Source organism: Pongo pygmaeus, chromosome Y (assembly GCF_028885625.2).
Source record: "Pongo pygmaeus isolate AG05252 chromosome Y, NHGRI_mPonPyg2-v2.0_pri, whole genome shotgun sequence".
Classification (NCBI taxonomy): domain Eukaryota; kingdom Metazoa; phylum Chordata; class Mammalia; order Primates; family Hominidae; genus Pongo; species Pongo pygmaeus.
The window spans coordinates 14,868,685-14,881,717 of NC_072397.2; positions in this window are offsets into that span (position 1 = coordinate 14,868,685).

Sequence of the window (13,033 nt, forward strand, 5' to 3'; positions counted from 1 at the left end):
CTGGTCTTAAACTCCCGACTTCAGGTGATTTAGAAGCATCAGCCTCCCAAATCCTGGGATTACAGGCAAGAGCCACCACGCCAGCCCCCCTTTCTGTTGAGACAAGTTCTTGCATGGACACCCAGGCTGGAGTGCTTTGGCACCATCTTCACACACTGCAGCCTCAACCTCCTGGGCTCAAGCTGTCTTCTGCTCTCAGCCTCCCACATAGCCGGGACTACATGAGTGGGACACCACACCAGGCTATTTGTTGTTGTTGTTGTCTAGTGATGAACTCTTGCTCTATTCCCCAAGTGGGTATCAAATTCCTGAGCCAAAAAGCTTCTCCTAGTTCAAGTTCCCAAAGTGCTGGAAATACAGGAGTGAGCCACTGTGGACCGCATCATCACTGTTTAATCACTTTTGAAATGCCACTCTTCCAAAGTAACAAGTACATTTTACTTATGAAATTCCAAATGCAAGTCAAGTCCAGCTTCAATTTTCTTAAAGAGGTAAAAACAAAACATCACAAAATACCTGCTTTTTCCTTTGTTTTGAAGTTAGCAAAGAGTTGGAAGGCAAATCATCTCTACGTTTGTTTATAAAATTGACTGGACAGAGAAAGATCCTCATCTAATTGTTCTCAGATCTAAAATCCTGTGAAGTTATCATCAGAACCGTCATCTTATCAAACAGAAACAAATCTCGTACTGGGTCTCTGATGTGGATTGAATATCTTATAGTTAATAATTTATACAATTGTGATTATAGTTACTTCTCAAACCATAATATTGGAAATACGAACCTGATTTTTTTTTGCAACTGCTCCCTTAATAAGAAAAGCAACCGCTGACCTGGTGTAATAATATGTGGCCCAGACAGCCAGCATTCTGAACTCTTCAGGTTCTTCAGATAGCCCAAGGGTACTAAGAGCTGAATGGGAGTCTGGACATCTTGGAGGAGTAGCAATGCCAGGTCACTTCTTGCTCCCCCACTCACCAACCAGAATCTCTCATGCAATAGAATGGTAGACACCTTCACCACTCTCAGTGGTGCCCCAGGGTGCCTCAGGCCCAGTATCACAGCAGTGTCTTCAGGAATCCCGTGTGCATAGGCAAAGATTTTTTACACTACATTCATTACAAAACCTGAACCTTAAACCTACATCAGGCTTTCTAACATATTTTTTAATTCATGAACCACAAGGTCCGTATCTCATCTTCAGAGAAATCAGAAATCTCTGGATAAAGAGTCCATAGGCAATGGGATTGCAGAGGAATCAACTAACAGAGGTACTAATAAGACTAACATAGTGAGACAAAACAACAATGTTATCCGTATAAGTGAGATGGTCTTGTATTATAGAAATGAATTTGGACACAGAAACCTTCAGCAATGTAATTATGGGAGAATATAGGGCATGGGAAGAGGCAGGCACAAACTTACATGTTCCTGACACAGTGGGCAGCTATGAGAACCCACAAGCTGCTAACTATGGAACCACTGCGGACCTGACTGCCACAGCTGATGATACCCGCCTGCCAAGGCATGGCATGTCGCAGAGAAATCTGATATGCTAAAACTGAGGAGAAAAATAAGCTAAGAAGCTAATTGTGCTAATTTGAATAGAATTGCCATCTGTCGACCATTTTTCTAAGTTTTGAAACCCTTCTATTTGTGCTAACCAAGTCAGCATTGTTAAGTATGACTAGCAAAGACAAACTTCTACCTCCTTTGTGTTTATGCATTTTTCTTGAAAAAAAGTGTTCGTCTTACTGTCTTTCCAAGTTCAGATTTTCATAATGTCCTAGCTTAAGTATCTTCAATCAAAATATTGGGAGTTTTCTCTCCCATTGCAATATTTATATATATCTATGTTTTTAGCTACTTAGAAGTAATTGAAGTAGACAGGCAACAAAAATGCATTGATTTGAATTTATTAGATAAATAATGAAAAATTTGGAGATAAAGCACCTGTCTCTAAATTGGAGGGGGTATTCTTCCTAAACTTATAATTTTAGTGAGATATCAAACCAATAGTTCAAATAGAAAATTCAAGGTTGAGGTTCAGGAAACTGCTCATATTTTCTTTAAAACATTTTTTTCTTTTAATTGATGAGTACAGATTATGCACATTTATTGTGTACATCGTATTGTTTTGAAACACACAATTATTGTAGGATGGTTAAATCTAGCAAACTAACATATACATTACTCCACATATTTATCTATTTTCTAGTAAGAATATTTATAACCTTTTTTTTAGCAATGTACGAGAATATAATGGTTTTATTAACCACATTCACCATACTCTCCATAAAACAGATCTCTTGAATTAATCCTTCCTATCTAACTGACATTTTGTATCCTTTTACCAATATCTTCCTCACCCTTATATTTTACTAGAATTGGTTATTTCCAGTTGGATGAATTCCACTACTGGTTTAAAGCCCTGTTCTCTGTGGGTCACATAATAGTTTAAATTTTGAGAGATACTATGTATATTAGGAAAAATGGTATTAGGGAGTCAGTATAGGATCCTTGTAAGGGCATTGAATTTGATATGAGAACTGGATTTCCAACATTCTAGAAGGAGGATTTTGTGGAAATGTGTTAATCACTCTGAGTTGTTCCTTCCTTATTTCTAAATGAGGATAATAACTCTTATCTTAACAGTATTGTTTTAAGGATTCAATAATGGAGCTTTTTGTAAACTAAGACATGTTCTGTAAATAGGAAAGACTTTCAAAAGAGTGATGGTAGAGCTTGGAGGGAATTGATTGAAGGCACATCTCCTTTCGTCACCCCTTTTTTTATTCGTGGGCAACAGAAAGCAAGGAGAAGGAGAATTAGTTTACTTTAGACCAAGATTGGATTCCAGGTTTTTTGACTCCTAGTTTAGCACCCTCTTACTGCATGGAACCTCTTTTCTATTTTATTTCTTTTTGCTTCTATGTAATAAAAAAATCTAGTAAATGATTTTTTGAAACACTATGTTATCTTCCGGGATTAACTCCTCAGAGTCCTCCAAACAATTTGCAAAATTAATGCCTCCTGAGTATTTGTAAGCTTATGTTTAAGCCAACTTAAGCCACAAAAGTATATTAAAAATAATTTGCAGACTTTTCATATCCAAATGATCCTTGTAGAGTTACCTCCCACCCTTGTTTATAGTATGTTGACCACCTTCTTTGTATCCAAGATTCAGGGTCTTAGTTCATCATGATTTCACCTGTTGTGATTGCGTTTTGTTTGTTCTGCCCAGCAGTATAGATTTAAAATAATAGGAATGATATTGGAGCCTGAGGAAAGTATTCTCTTCACTGATTGTAAATTGCTATCTGTTTGCCTCTCAGCTCTTTGTTCTGGTTACTTATTCTTTCTAACATGCTTGACTGCACAAATCACAGAATAGAGTAGGATAAAAAGATCTTTTGGAGTCTATATTTGCTATGTTCCAAGCTCAGTTCCCATATGCAATACAGAAGCCCAGAGTCTTAAGTCTCAAGCAGCATTTTGTTGTGTTTCTTTCTCCCTTACCATTTTAACAATGCGTCTTCCATCTCTACTGAAGTGAAATCTGTATTGAAGAAATTGTGTGTGTGTGTGTGTGTGTGTGTGTGGGTGTGTCTTTGTGCATATGCCCCCATGTACTGTGCATGAAGTGAGTGATGGGGGGCAACAAAATTGTTGTAAGAAGCAACATTTTATGCTATAGGAAAAGATGGTACTTTAGGTATTGTAAATAATCAGGTATTTTTGTGAGCCTTCTGAATATTGCTGAGGAATTGATTACTCAAAAATATGCATTGCTCTTCTACTGTCTTATTAGAATAAATGTTTATTATAGCATTACTTAAAAGGTTTTGGATAAGGAGAATTGGCTGCAAGGTAAATGAAAGATGAGACAAATGGTCAAGTGAGGCTTTTCTCCATTCATTTCCTCATTCACTTTTCACACAATTTTTAGACCTATTTAGTGTCACTGACTCTGCTCTGCGCAAGAGAATGCAGAGTGAACAAGACATAAGACTACGCTTATGATGAAGCAAGTATAGGGAGACGATGACAGGTAGACAAATTGCTGTCTTTTGATGGTGACCATTCTATAATTCCGCTGAGCTTTGTAGATGAGGCATCTTCCATGCAGTCCACTTCATAGTCTGAGCTTCAGTAGTTGTACAGCTTTTTGGATTCCATTGAGAAAGTCTCAAACAATGCAAACCAAATTGGATATTAATGTAGATATATTCTTAGGAAGACTCATCTGCTTTTCAGGTTAACATATGAGGTTGTTTTTTGTTTGTTGGTTGGTTGGTTTTTTATTTGTGACGGAGTCTTATCCTGTTGCCCTGGCTGGAGTGCAATGGCTTGATCTCGGCTCACTGCAACGTCCGCCTCCCAGGTTCAAACCATTCCCCTGCCTCAGCCTCTGATGTAGCTGGGATTACAGGCAGGTGCCACCACACCTGGCTAATTTTTATTTATTTTTTTATATTAATAGAGACGAGGTTTCACAATGTTGGTCAGGCTGGTATCAAATTCCTGATCTCGTGATCTGCCTGCCTCAGCCTCCCAAAGCCCTGGGATTACAGGCTTGACCCGCTGCACCTTGCCAACGTATGATGTATGACATTGCTGAATCAAATATTAATGGTCATAAATTTATCTGGCCACTGATGAGGACTTTGTTATAGGCAACAGAATTTTGAGGAAATTTTGTAACTAATACAATAGTATTTAACCATGATTCTGTTGCCAAACTACCGGAAAATGTGTTTCCTGTCAGTTTGTTATTATTTTTACCTTTTCTATTTTAAGTTAAAACTCAGATATGGAAAACACAGAAGTGTGTGGTTTTATTTCGGCCACGCAGGTGTAAAGCAACAGAAGATTGCCAACTAAACTAGTATTCCAGTGCAGATGCCTAGTGCAAATCACCATGCCCTTTAGGCCTTTTGAGAAAACTGAGACTTTTGTCTGTGTTATTAGGAAGCCACTCAGTGGCCAATGAAGACAGGAAGACCAAAGACAGTTAGACTAAGAGGAAAGACATGATGAATTAAGGTGTTGAAGATGGCATGAGTGGAAAGAATCAGATAAAGTCTACATCACTGACAAGGTTTAGTCTTGGAAAAATGTAATTTCTCTTACTGCAAGTCAGACAAAAGAGAAGGGAGGAAAAATTCATTCAACCTGTCCTTTAAGGCAGATTTATTAAGGCCCTCTTAATTGGCAGTACTTTAGAAATCACTGGAGAGAGATTTTACAGAGGAAAATAAACTGTATTTGGGCTCTCCAGCTAGATGGACTTAATCGCTTCGAAAAAGGAGGAGATGAAGTTGTGGTTCTCAATAAAAGCTGTTTAGGAGACTGTGGATTCGGACATGGGCGAAGAGTGGGAACAAAATTTCAAAAAGCTACAGTACACAAAGCCCCACAGAGTCAACACATTTTCTTTACAGGATTCCGGAAAGAGCCAAGTCTACCATTTGGTTTTAAAAGCTAAGATTGGAATGCTTATACCACACATCACAGTGAATCTAATTGATTCTATTTTTATAATTAGACCTGCCATTGAAGTGATGCCAAAAGATACATGCTAAATGAAAGCACAAACACTAATAAAATATAAAAGGAGCAGAATGCTGCAAACTCAATTGCTTATTGAAAAAAAAGTATTAGCTGTATAACGTTAGCATGTCAGAAAACAATTTCACTCTACTATCATCAGTTTTGAAGGTCACCTCATCAGAAACCTACAGAATTAGGACAGGCAGTGAATTCAATCAAGTAGGCCTTGCAGGAAAATAAACTTTGCTGCAGGCCCATGCTTTTGGAATTCGAAAGTCATCATCAATCATGCCTGCAGATCAGAGGTGACAGTGAGCCAGTGATAATTCTCCTGTTGAGAGTCCACCTGTTATAACGTTAAGTCATCTTTTTAAATATCCTATTTGATACAATATTGAATTGTGTCTTTCAGAGTCCTGAAAAAATACTAGGATGCTTGAACACTTTAAAAATACAAATATTCAAAGGAGGTAAGCAGTGGGACTTCTTATGTGTTTTCCTTTCCTTGGGCAAGACAGCCTTGTTTTTCTTTCAATTCTTTCCTCGTATTCTCATAAATTAATCTGCATTTGTGATTTCAGATTTGTGCAGAGTGGAGTGTGATTACTCAGGTCTTAATCAACATTCAGGCTGACAGAGAACAGTTGAAGCAGCTATTATCTGTTGTGCAGAGAGATAAGTTTATTGTTACTGCTATTGATTTCCGGACAGACACAAGACTGGGAGAATATGTTCACTAATCCTTGGCAGAATTAAAAAAAAACTAAGATATCAGTATAGACAGATTTTTAACAAAGCTAGATTTGTTATTTGATTTTTATCTTAATGTTACATTATTTTTATTTGAAATCCTAAATTACTCTTTCTTCTTTGAAATGACAGATGTATATGTTCGGATGTGTCAAGTACCCTTGGTCCGATTAAATGAAATAATCACTGTTCTTTTGGAAACTGGAGTAGGGCTCGTGTGAAGCTCGACTACAAAGTAGGCAGCACGCGGTCTGAGGAACAAGATCTTCTTGTGCCTGAGCTCTTTCTTCCTCTATGTACTCTATATCCTTATTTTGCTTTGCAGTTTACAATGTCATGTTGTTCCCTACTCCCTTCTTTCCCAAATAGAAACCAACTTTGAAAAACAATCAGCTTTCAGACATTTATCCAACTCACAGGCAAAGTGAGAGTAAACTGTAGGTGCTAGGAACCGCAATCCACTGCTGTCAATTTTATTTTCTCATGTATGTTAATCTCTCCCTCTCTACCAGCTCAGTATACATATACAGCTGTTCTAAATTCTTATATTGTTTTTATGAATTCGAATTTTCCCCATTGTTTACTCCCCGGACACCTACCCGCTCATTACTTTTCTCCACTTCGCTCATTTCTTCCCACTGGCTTTTCAGTTCAGTTCAATTGGGTTTTGGTCTCATTCTAATGGAACTACTTTTATCAAGGACAGCATTCCAATCTGTATTATTAAAACAACTGGTTACTTTACCATTTTCCTCTTACTCAAATTCTCAGCTTTATTCTGCACATTAGCAACTCTCTGTTCTTCAAACACAGAGCTAGGCCAAAATTCTCCTATTTTAGAGGGTTGGCAGCTGTTTTTTTCCCTCTTTATCAATGGCTGCTCTTTCAGATATATCACATAAGACTTCCCTGGAGAAAGCTTCACTTAGTGCCCAATGTACAGTCGTTCTGTCTGTTATACCAACCATCACTACTATCTGTTACACTCTTTCAGCATCCCAAAATTTCCTTCACAGCATTTACAACTGCTTGTGTCTTTTATTTATTATCTGTCTCTCCCTCTATGTAAAGCTTCATGAAGTTGGGGACCATTAACCCCATATTCATTGCTGTACCTCTAGAACCCAGCACATTGCTTGTTGCATAGTAATAAACATGCATGGAATATTTATATGAATATTACACCTTAATAATCTTGAATAATAATATAGATTAATAATAATCTGGAATCTTAATAAAGATTCATTGAACAATTTGATGGATAGATGAATGCCAAGAATCCCACGATATTTTTTACTAGCCTCAATTTGAAAACTCATGCCAACACTTTTGGACTTTATCTTTACAATGATTCTTGCACCTGTCTCTTTCTTCCAGTCCTTGCTTCAACTTTCCTTTCCCAAGCCACCATCATATATTAGTTTAAGCATTTAATAAAACTCAGAACTCACGTTCTGTCTTCTCTTTCTGATCTTCAACCCATACTACACATTGCAGTTAATAACCTTCATGAAACTCTGATCTTATTTTCCTATGAAAAAACAATAACAAGAACAAAAACTTGCCTTTGTGTATACAGTTTGTTCTAAACTTTCTGTCCTGGCATTTACGGGCCTTGAAGACCTGGCTGTAACTGATACCAGCTCTTAGTGATCATAATGTCCCATGTATTTGTCTAGCTCTTTTTTGTGTGTACTTCTCTTTTGAAAGATTTATGACTCAAAGTTGTGTTATTACAACATTTAATAGAATGAGAACATGATGAGGGCAGAAACATGGTATGATTTCCAGTCTCAATATTTACACCACTCTATGGGTATTTACTGAATAAATCATTGTGTGACCCTCTTCTTGAAGCTCTATGTTCAGTATCAAAGAGAATATAGAATATAAAAATGATTAATTGCAAACCCTATATAGTGTTTGTGTGTAACTAAAAATACTGAATTCTGTACATTTTGTTTAAGGCAATGGATATGACTTATTATCTGTGCTACTCTTAAATATTGTTGTGCAACTGATGCCTGCAGTTTCCTGAGCCAAAAAATGAAAAATCTTGTCCTTAGAAATTTTTTGACTGAAAAGTCCTCCAATTAATTAGAAGACACTTAGCAAAAAAAAAAAAAAAAAAAAAAAAAAGAAGGTATTGCCACATGTCATCTTCTCCCCAAAAAGATCTGCAACAAATGAGGAGAACAATAGGATCAGGGAGTATACTCAGAAAATGAAACTGTATAATGTGAAAAAACCCACTGTGAACAGTTCTGGCACAGGCTGTGTGCCTGCAGGTCCTGATATTGACCCTTAATCAAGCTGTTCAGAATTCCATTATAGAGGAATTAAAGTGGCCAAGAATATATGTTTGTGTGTGTGTTTGTGTGTATTTGTGTGTGTATGAGGGAGTTTCACTCTTTCGTATGTATGTATATATGAGTGTGTGTATACATATACATGCATATATGTATACATACACACACACACACACACACACACGCACACACCTACTTATATGAGAGAGAGTCTCACTTTGTTGCCCAGACTGGACTGGAGTGCCCCAGCTCAATCTCTGTGCACTGCAGCTTCATCCTCCTGAGCTCAAGTGATCCTCCTGAACAATCCTCTCACCTTAGCTTCCTCAGTAGCTGGGAACACAGGCACACACCACCAGTCCTGGCTAATTTTTGTATTTTTTGTAGAGACAGGGTTTCACCATATTTTCAAGCTAGTCTCCAACTCCTCAGTTCAAGTGGTCCACCCACCTCGGCCTCCCAAAGTCATGGGATCACAGACTTGAGCCACTGTGCCCTAGAACATATATTTCTAAATATTTTCAAATAATTTTGGCTGGGTGCGGTGGCTCACACTTGTAATCCCAGCACTTTGGGAGGCCAAGGTGGGTGGTTCAGGAAGTCAGGAGTTCAAGACCAGCCTGGCCAATGCAGTGAAACCACGTCCCTACTGAAAATGCAAAAATTACTTAGGCGTTTTTGTGGGTGCCTGTAATCCCAGCTACCTGGGAGGCTGAAGCAGGAGAATCCCTTGAACCCAGGAGTCGGAGGTTTCAGTGAGCTGAGTTCGCAGCAGTGTGCTCCAGTATGGATGACCGAGCTAGGCTCCATTTCATAATACTAATAATAGTAATAACAATAATAATTGTTACTTGTATCATTCTGCATGAGAACGGTGTAATATAATTAAGAGCAGATGAGTTTATAGGAACTTACTTTCATGGATTATTGTTCTTAACATAGTTGTTCTCAATTTTCAATGCACACCAAAGTTATCTGTCAAGCTTTCAGAAATTCACATACTATGGTTCCATTGATCCCCATAAATTCCGATTTTAATTGGTCTGGGATAGATCTCACATGTGGTATGCTTTTTGTAAACTCCCAAGGTGAATCTAAATTGTTTGTATGATTGAGAAGCATGTCTAATCATTGAAGATTGCCATTCTGCTGTAAGTTATTCAGGAATAGAATAATTGATGTAGTGGTTGAGGAGTTTTTGGTTTCATTCTAACATAATTTTTCCTTCATGAAGCTATGAGCTTGAGGTATGAACACTCCACACTCAACACCTATAGGGAATGCAAGTGAAAGCCTGCAGTCAGAATGTTACATCGTATTCCATGAGTGCTAGCTGTTCCAGTTACATTTGTTAACATTTAGAAAAGGGTTGACATGATGTGCATAATTTTAATCAATCCTGGTGTTGTCTCTGAGTAAACAAAGTGCATGAGTGACATTGCAGATACTTCATGCTTTATCCCTGGATATATACTTATCTTCTATTTTCATTTTCGTTTGTTTATTGTTGAAGTAGAATTTCGCTCTTGTTGCCCAGGCTGGAGTGCCATGGCGCGATCTCAGCTCACTGCAAACTCCACCTCCCGGATTCAAGCGATTCTCCTGCCTCAACCTCCCATGTAGCTGGGATTACAGGCACCCGCCATCTTGCCCGGCTTATTTTGTACTTTTTTTTTTTTTTTTAGTAGAGATGGGATTTCTCCCAGTTGGTCAGGCTGATCTTGAAATCCCAACTCCTAGTAATCTGCCCACTTCAGCCTCCAAAATTGCTGAGATTATATGCAGAAGTTACCGCCCCCAGTCTTTTTAATTTTTTTTTATTATTCATTTATTTATTTATTTATTTTAAGATGGAGTTTCCACCTTTCTTCCAGGCTGCAGTTTAATGGTTAAGTGGTGCGATGTCAGCTCACTGGAACCTCTGCCATTCAGCTTTAACCGATTTTCCTGCCTCAGCCTCCTGAGTAGCTATGATTATAGTCACCCCCCACCATGCCTGAATAATGTTTGTATTTTCATTAGAGATGTGCTTTTGCCATTTTACCCAGGGTGGTCTTGAAATTCTCACTTTAGGTGATCTGCCCGCCAGTGCCTCCCAAAATGTAGGATTGCAGGCATGAGCCACCGTGCCTGGCCTTCTGTTTTCATCTTATGCCATGACTGGTTCATCTTCCAGCTATGCTCCAGTCACCCTGAATTATGTTATACTCACTTTGATTCCAATAATGTACGAGCTTTTTTGTGTCCAGGCTCTCGCACAGGGCATTTCCTGTGTTTGGATTCCCCTTCCCTTCTTGTCTGCCTTAAATACTACTACTCATTCTACTCTATCCAGAGCACTTGATGGTGCACATTCTGAGTTTCTAAGTAAAATATAGATGTATGTTACATAGATTTTTATGGAAAGAATCATCATAGATTTCCTCACCTTTAAAAAGTGTCTGTGACCCCATAAATATTAAGATTCATTTGTTTCTGCCCATAATCAAACGTGAAACAGTAAAAGCATACACTGAGACCTCCTCATTTCCAACTGACCGAAACAAATTATCTGTCAGAGATATTCTGTCCCTTTTCCCAGTTTTTATAGCATTTTATGTCTTTTTTTTCTTGAAACAGAGTCTCACTCTGTTGCCTATGCTGGAGTATAGTGGCATGATCTCCGTTCACTGCAACCTCCATCTCCCGGGTTCAAGCAATTCTCCTGCCTCAGCCTCCAAAGAAGTTGGGACTACAGGTGTGTGCCACTAAGGCTGGCTAATTTTTTGTAGAGACATGGTTTTACCTTGTTAGTCAGGATGGCCTCAATCTCCTGACCTCGTGATCCTCCCGCTTTGCCCTCCCAAAGTGCTGGTGAGCCACCGCGCACGAACTACCTATCTCTCTTTTTACATCATTTCTACTTGTCTCCCTTTGAACTGAGCTATCACTGAAGGCAGAAACAATGTCTTATTCACCTTTGATCACAGAACTTAGCACAAATGGATTCATTTTAGCTGGGAGAATGTTGAAGCTTAAATCAGCATGCCTGGAATTTTAAATTAGTAATTGTCATATGCTAAAATTCTGGAGGATACAGTGCTTGCATCTTCTAACTATTACCCATACATTTAAAATTTTTACAGTCACTGCCATTTTTCAGGTTGCAATGTGAATACCAAGAAATACAACATTTCTCCTTAATAAAATATGACAACCTTCAGGTATGATAGGTTAACACAGACAGAATAATTTTGATGGTATCTACTTCTCCAAGGTAATTTCTTCCAATTATTTTAATTATGTGAAATATAGAAGAAAACTAAATAAGTAAAACAAAGGGGAATAAATTGTTGGCAAATAATTAAAATTCTCAGGACATATGGATGCTTATTTCCAGACTAAAAGGTGATCACCTTGCAAAATAGCATGAAAATAGATGAAAGTAGACTCGTGTCAAGATACAAGATACATCAATGTACAATTTGAGAACACGGAGAACAAAGAGAAAATGGGGTAAGTTTCCAGAGAGGTAAAAATAGGTCAGGTACAGAGGATGAGGAACCAGATGATTTAGAAATTTTCAAAACTGGCCAGGCATGGTTGCTCATGTCTGTATTCCCAGCACTGTGGGAGGCCAAGGCGCAGTTTGGGAGTCCAAGGCAGGCAAATCACCTGATGTCAGGAGGTTGAGACCAGCCTGACCAACATGGAGAAACCCCATCTCTACTAAAAACACAGAATTATCCAGGCGTGTTGGCGCCTGCCTGCAATCCCAGCTACTGGGGAGACTGAGGCAGGAGAATCGCTTCAACCCAGGTGGTGGAGGTTGCGATGAGCTGAGATCCTGCCATTGTACTCCAGCCTGTGCAACAGGAGCAAAACTCCATGTCAAATTCAAAAAAAAAAAAAAAGTCTCAACACCACCGCTATAAAGAAGAAGGCAATGGATTATGGAGTTCTGATTTGAAAATTCTAAAAGAAACTGATTTCTGACATACGTTTTTATTTCCAAGTAGACTAAAATCAAATGTACAAGGAGAAAACATAACATCTTTCAGACATATGAGAACTCTAAAATTTTGTCTCCAGGTGAACCTTTTCTCAAGAAATTACTAGAGATTTTTTCCTACCAAAAAGAAGTAAACCAAGAAAGATAAAGATATGAAATGCAGAATATAGGACACAGAACAAAAGAGAAAGATAAACTCTTAAAAGCGTAGTGAATGAAAGTCCTAGGATGAGACAATTGAATCAGGCCTGGAGGGCAACCGGTCAAGATTGTTGTAGGGAAGCAGCCTACAAGAGAGTGTTCTTCAAGGTGGGAGAATTTATACAACAATTGATGTGAATAAAAGTCTTGATAAGAGATTTAAAAAATTTGTAAAGAATTTTCAATTGAGTTAACACAAGTTGAAATAAAATTAAGTGGAAATTGAAGA